Genomic DNA, 7,065 nt, shown 5'->3' with positions numbered 1-7,065 from the left:
GCATCATGTAAATATAACGGAATTTGATGAGACTGTTATTAAAGAGAGAGGGTTAGCGCTATAGAACCAGGTTTTATCCACCATTTTCTTCATTTGAAAATGCCTGTACCAAGTCAGGAATATGACAGTTCTTGTCTATTCGTTTTTGATGCGTTTTGTTATTTGATTTTGCCATTTGATTATGGACTTTCCGTATTGATTTTCCTCTGAGTTCATTATTTTTGTGATTTTATTTTTTGATTGCACTGTAGAATCCAGAAATGTGCTCCGGTTATTTCCCTTTGGTCGATTATAATTAAATCTTCATAAAACATGACCAAGATATTGCGCTTTTGTCCGAATATTACATATTAAACATACGGACAGTATATTAGTATCTTAAAACCAAAAGTTACGAGCATTACAATGCAAAAAAAAAAATGCAATTTTGCGGACTGATTAAAATATCTGAATTCAAGTAATGTGGCACCATTATAGACTAAGACTATTATAGTATCATTAGTTTGACTAATTTAAGACATAATTTCAGCTGTAACAAATGGATGCTCAACATTAATTTTTTCTTGTTATCTAAAAAATATTATTTTCACCGTTTGACAGATAAATAAGGGGGTGCCATAGCCCAAGTGTAAACACATATTCAGTCACTGCTGCTTTATAGTGGGCTAGAACTAAGACTTCTATAAGAAAGTGTTGTACAGCAGTTGAAAGGCATACGATAGTTTAGATCCCGTATTGAAATTTTGATCGGAAAAAGTTTGCATATAGGCTAGTTTTACCTAATTATATCAAATATGAAATAAATAAAACAAGAATGTGTCCATAGTACACGGATGCCCCACTCGCACTTTCATTCACTGAGCTTCACACAATCTTTTTCTTTGTTCAGTGGACCATGAAATTGGGGTCAATTCTTTAATTTGGCATTAAAATTAGAAAGATCATATCATAGTTAACATGTGTACTAAGTTTCAAGTTGACTGGACTTCAACTTCATCAAAAACTACCTTGACCAAAAATTTTAACCTGAGCTTCACACTATCTTTTTCTTTGTTCAGTGGACCATGAAATTGGGGTCAATACTTTAATTTGACATTAAAATTAGAAATATCATATCATAGGGAACATGTTTACTAAGTTTCAAATTGATTATACTTCAACTTCATCAAAAATACCTCGACCAAAAACTTTAACCTGAAGCGGGACGAACGAACGGACGAACGGACGAACGGAGGCACAGACCAGAAAACATAATGCCCCTCTACTATCGTAGGTGGGGCATAAAAATACATTCATGTACTACTTTTTGAGTAAAATGAGGTCCCAATTTTATATATTAGCTCAAAATTCGGATTTGTGGAAGTGTTTTTCTTTTCGACAGAAATACATAACTTTTAAGTTCTCTGTTTATAAAAGATAAACACAACGGCTGGTTTTTGTTAAATGATATGTAAATTCCGTTTTTATATAAATCTCCTTTGAATTTGTGCAATTTGCTTTTCAAATGACCCAAATGTATCAAATTTTGTTACTGTTCACGAACGTATAAAAAAACGTAATTTTTGCTGTATATTTATCAAATTAAAAAAAAAAGCACTATTTTATACGTTTTCATCAAAATTGGCACACATAATCTTCTTACGTAAGCAAAGCAAATAGAATTTACAAAAAAGAGAGGTCAATGAACTCGTTTTTTAAGTTTATTATATGTTTGAATGATAAAAATCAGTCGGAAACTGATATTTTCCCCGATAAGTCATAGTTTGACGTCGCGAAAATAACAATTTACGTTAGATACGTCATTACCTCCCCTGTAACTATATCGTTGCTTGTGCTGAGACTAATTCCAAACAGATGATAAGGACGTGCATGTTGGTGATGTCATATGAAGTTTATGGATATACGATAAAATACATGCCTTGCGTTTTCTGTCACTAAAGTTCACAAATATCTCGTGGCTTAGATAACTGACATTATATCCGATAGTGAATATGGTCTCTTCACTTACTTTTCAGACTTCCCATGCTGTGAGCTCAAGAGGAGTAGAGCCATGTGCTATCTTCGAAAATAAAGAGCTTTGATGCTCATGCATATCGCAGATCAATAATATTTCTAAGACTTTGGAAAAAAACATAACACAGGGATTGAGTCAAGGAGTCACAGGGATTGAGGCCTCACATCCTGCATTCACTTTTAATTGAATGCAGCAGGATTTCAAAGTAGCTGTTTACAAAGAATACTTGTTACTCAAAATAGTTGAATAGACAGTCCCTAGATTTCACATAAAAAGAAGATCTCCAAAGACTAGAAAAGTGAAAAACTCACTGTGGGTTGGATTCCATTGCAATAACATGGTCCTGTTTCTATAAGAACCACATCGTTTTGGTCTGAAATGTATTTTTTTTCCGTTATAACTTGTTATTCCGATGATTTTAACCAGATTTCATCAAAATCTGAGACATTCAACACGAGTTTTTTCATCATTCATCTTTCTTTTTCAAATGAAAATGAACAATTTCTTTTTTGAAAGTTGAATGAAGAAACCGAATGTTGAATGTTGAAAAACAAATGTTTTAAAATGTCGAAACGCATGTTGGAATTTAAAATACGAATGTTGAATTTTGAAATACGAATGACACGCTAATGAAAAGTTTTAAAATGTTGGAAACTTATGTTGAATTTTGAAAACGATTGTTAAATGTTGAAATAGGAATTTGGAAAATCTATGCCGGACTATGACTGTAAGTTTTTGAATACATAATGTTGAAATGGAATGTTGTATTTTGTAAATAAACTAACCAGACTCAAGCTGGCAGCCACTTTTATCGGCCAATCAAGATAGCAGCCACTTTTTTCCAGCCGCCAATTTTGACAATAATAAACTATAAAAGTTGGAAGACGAACGTTGAAAGTTGAAATGGAATGTTAAAAAAAATAACAAAACATTTTGGCACAACTTTTTGGACTTTTGGATCCTCAATGCTCTTCAACTTTTTACTTGTTGGCTTTATAAATATTTTGATATGAGCGTCACTGATGAGTCTTATGTAGATGAAACGCGCGTCTGGCGTACTAAATTATAATCCTGGTACCTTTGATAACTATTTGTTGCATATTGAAAAGAATGTTGAATGTTGAAAATAGAACGCTGAATGTATGAAACGAATATTGAATTTAAAAGACGAATATTGAATGTATAAAAACGAATGTAGAATCCATGAATTCGAAACGAATGTTGAATGTTGAAATACGAATGTTGAATGTTGAAATACGAATGTTGAATTGAATGTTGAAATACGAATGTTGAATGTTGAAATACGAATGTTGAATGTTGAAATACGAATGTTGAATTGAATGTTGAAATACAAATGTTGAAAAGAAAGTTCTTTTCAATGTCTTCATAAAAAAACATGTAACACCGAGAAACAGGGGCCTGTTTATCGAAGCTCTCTTAGGATTAGGACGTGTCCTAAGACCAACTTAGGACACATCTTAGTCCTAAATGGATTTATCAAACATGTCGCAACTTGGGAAAATCCTAATTTTAGGATAACAATTTAGGTGTCTTAAGATGGTCTTAGGATGGTCCTAACTTTAAGATACATTCGAATTTCGTCTTTTGTTCATTTTCACGCGTATTATTTTTAAAGCAGTAGTAAAATTATTTGAAATTCTCCGTAATGATATGAATAATGCACGAGATTTTCATTTGAACTGTTAAAGAATGAAAAGGTGACACTTCGAACTCAACTCACCCAAAAACATGTTATGATTTTTACGTATTATATATCTTGTTTTTTGAGAATAAAGATATATATATGTTTACAGGTAGTTTGTTATTTTTTTTAATTTTTGTGTCATGTTTTGTTTCATACAGTTTAAATGTACAATTAGTTTACAAAAAATATGTATTACCTTTAATTTAAAACTACATATTAGTTATTAGATTCTAATTAAACATATTTGAAATAAAATTATTGATAAAATACATGTATGATATCATAATATTTTTTTTCATATTCGGTTTGTATTTTCTTTTCCGCCAATACTTAAGACATCAGTTAGGACGTCCTAGCTCAGATATTCCTAAGATAGCTTCGATGTGCATGCTGAGACGTGTCGTAAGTCGGTCCTAACTTTATCCTAACTTCTGTCCTAAGAAATTCTTAGGACCGATCTTAGGACAGTTTCGATAAACAGGCCCCAGGTGATCAGTATGCTTGAGTTTCTCATTGACAACATATTTGTTGAAATCGGTGGTACAATTTGGAAATTATCAATTTCCTCCACCGTAGTAGCAGCACATCGACTTCACCTGCATATGAGATATACATTTCCTAACTCATTCGATATCGAATAGCTTACATCTGTATTCAGACATTATAAAACGCCATCAGTGTCTGAACAGTAAGTTGATGAACAGGGTTATGTAAAAGAACGTCGGGTCATTTTTCTTAAAAAAATATGTTCATCGGAAGATACCAAGATCTTTTTATAAATATTCCGTATGCACTTCAAAAATAATACACGATGGTCTTGAAGCATATATTGTACGCACTAACGTTGTTTGTCATCTTAAAATGTGTTATAGTGTTCTTTTATTTGTATTTTTTTTTAGTAATATCCATTAGAGGTGGCTCGGTACTTCTACATCCCGTTGTTGTGGTATTGTGCTATGGTACATTTTTATATATGTCTTTTAATGTTGCTAATATGCTTTGTCTATATGCCTTTTTGATTTGTTGTTGTTGATATATATGTTAGCGGCAATAAGAGAAATTAGGCATTATGCTTAAATCCTAGGTAATAAGCTAACGCATAGGCATTAAGTTATTGCCTGAAATTTCCAGGCATTAAGCTTATTTCCTGAAATCTGATGATGATTATTCATCCTATTGCCGAACATAATTTTAGGCAATAAGTAAACTCTCGAATTTGAGGATATCTGGCGATTTATTCTTGATATAAAGTCGTTTCTTAATTATATTTATAATATTACATGTAGAAACACACATTCATTTGACAGATCTTCAAAAGTAAGTTTATTTAGTAATTTTAACAGAATTAACTCAATTTTTTTTTAAAGATATTGTGGTATTACACATTAAAAAAGATTTTTTTTTTTAAGTGAGTGTATCCGATCAAAAAAGGGGGGAATTCTATAGATTTATTATAATATTTATTTTAAAATGTGTACACTTCACTAGTCGAGCTGGTTTGAACTGCCCTCAAAACCCTTCCGCAACTTTTGTTAAAAAAATGAATTTAAAGGATGAAACTGGGCCCTGTAGTTTTGCATCGGTAAAATTCGATTTTTTTCTTATGCTCATCTTCAAACATATGTTAATTGCAGTAATAAAATGAAATATTTGAAGTACTCAGTATTTACATGAAACATTGTGAAAGATGCACCATTATATATTTAATTTAAACAATTTACAACTCGTTTGTTCAATTCTAATATAAAACATATAGTTATATTTTTTGACTTATGTTTTGTTTCAAAAACTTTAAATGTTCAATTATAATATAAAACTTATTTATCACCCTCAGATTTAAAACTAATGTTTTTGTTTTTTTTAAATTCATCTTTTTATCAAAGTTGTTTGTTAAATTTGATACAATATTTCATTTTTTTCATTTGCTATTGTCTTTTACGCCAATACTTAGAACAGCGGTTAGGACATCCTAGCTAAGATGATCCCAAGTTAGCTTCGATGTCCATGCTGAGACATGTCGATCCTAATTTTTTCATAATTCTGTCCTCAGAATATCTAATAGGACCGATCTTAGAACATGCAGTCTTGATAAACAGACCCCAGTTGTCATAATGTTATTATGTACCACATATATTTTTATTTAAATGAATAAATGTCATTTATTTACTCGCATTTATATTTTAGGCATTAAGCTCAATGCCTGCACACATATTTCAGGATTTAAGACTAATGCCTAACATCATTTAGGCAATAGACTTACTGCCTAGGCGTTAGCTTATTGCCTAGGATTTAAGCTTAATGCCTAATTTCACTTATTGCCGCTAACATATATATTTGTTTGTTTTTCTAGTGATAAAGATTATAGCACAATTTTAACTGTTGTACAAAATTTTTGACATTTTTACCTATTATGTCTGTTTGGTTTGTTCCCACATTGTTTTCAATATAACGTAATTTTTGGGACTGTCATACAAGTGAGCGGTTCAGCTAGCTATTAAACCAGGTCCAATTCCTCATTTTCTACATCAGAACCTGAATTGCCTGTACCAAGTTAGGAATATAGCAGTTGTTATCTATTCGTTTGATATAATCGACCTTTGATTTTGACTAAATTATAAACAATCAGTTTGAATTTTCATCGGAGTTCGGTATTTTTGTAATTTTACTTTTATCAGAACTACTGATGAGACAAATATATAAAAATGAAAAAAGCAAAATTAAGAAAGAGCTCTTCGATTCATCTAGGAAGATTATAATGATAGTTCATACGAAAAAACTGTTTGAAAAGTCATTATTACCTTCTTTAAAAATAAGAAGAATAAAAATATATATTGCAACAGAAACTTTTAAAATGACTTACAAAAAACGACCAAGCTATCTTTGACCGAAGTACATTTTGTATGAAGCGCGGAAGCGCTTCATTCTAAAAATGTACGCACGGCAACGCTTTTACAACCCTTTACAGTTTCAAAAAGAAGCATTCAATACTTATAATTACATTTTTTAGCTAGAATCATGAAAACACGATTTTTATCCAGTTTTATTTAATTCACCTGTGCACTTTATTGTGGGACCTCGTGTCATCATGCATGATAAATTTTATTGTCTAATGCAATTGTTTACGGAATAACATGTGATGCGCAGTTAGCCAATCAGAATAACGTATCATAATGAAAGTTACATCTAATGTAATTATTTGATATTGAAATTAAGAATCATATGCATTTAACTTTTATATGTCATTTATTATATCTTACCATGCAATGTATGATTGAAATTGTGTTGTTTTCATGACTTTTTTGTATGTGTGTAAATATTTTGTTTTTCAGTCGATTTGAAAAGATCA

Source organism: Mytilus trossulus, chromosome 4 (assembly GCF_036588685.1).
Source record: "Mytilus trossulus isolate FHL-02 chromosome 4, PNRI_Mtr1.1.1.hap1, whole genome shotgun sequence".
Taxonomy (NCBI): domain Eukaryota; kingdom Metazoa; phylum Mollusca; class Bivalvia; order Mytilida; family Mytilidae; genus Mytilus; species Mytilus trossulus.
Note: the sequence above shows the minus strand (reverse complement) of the source record.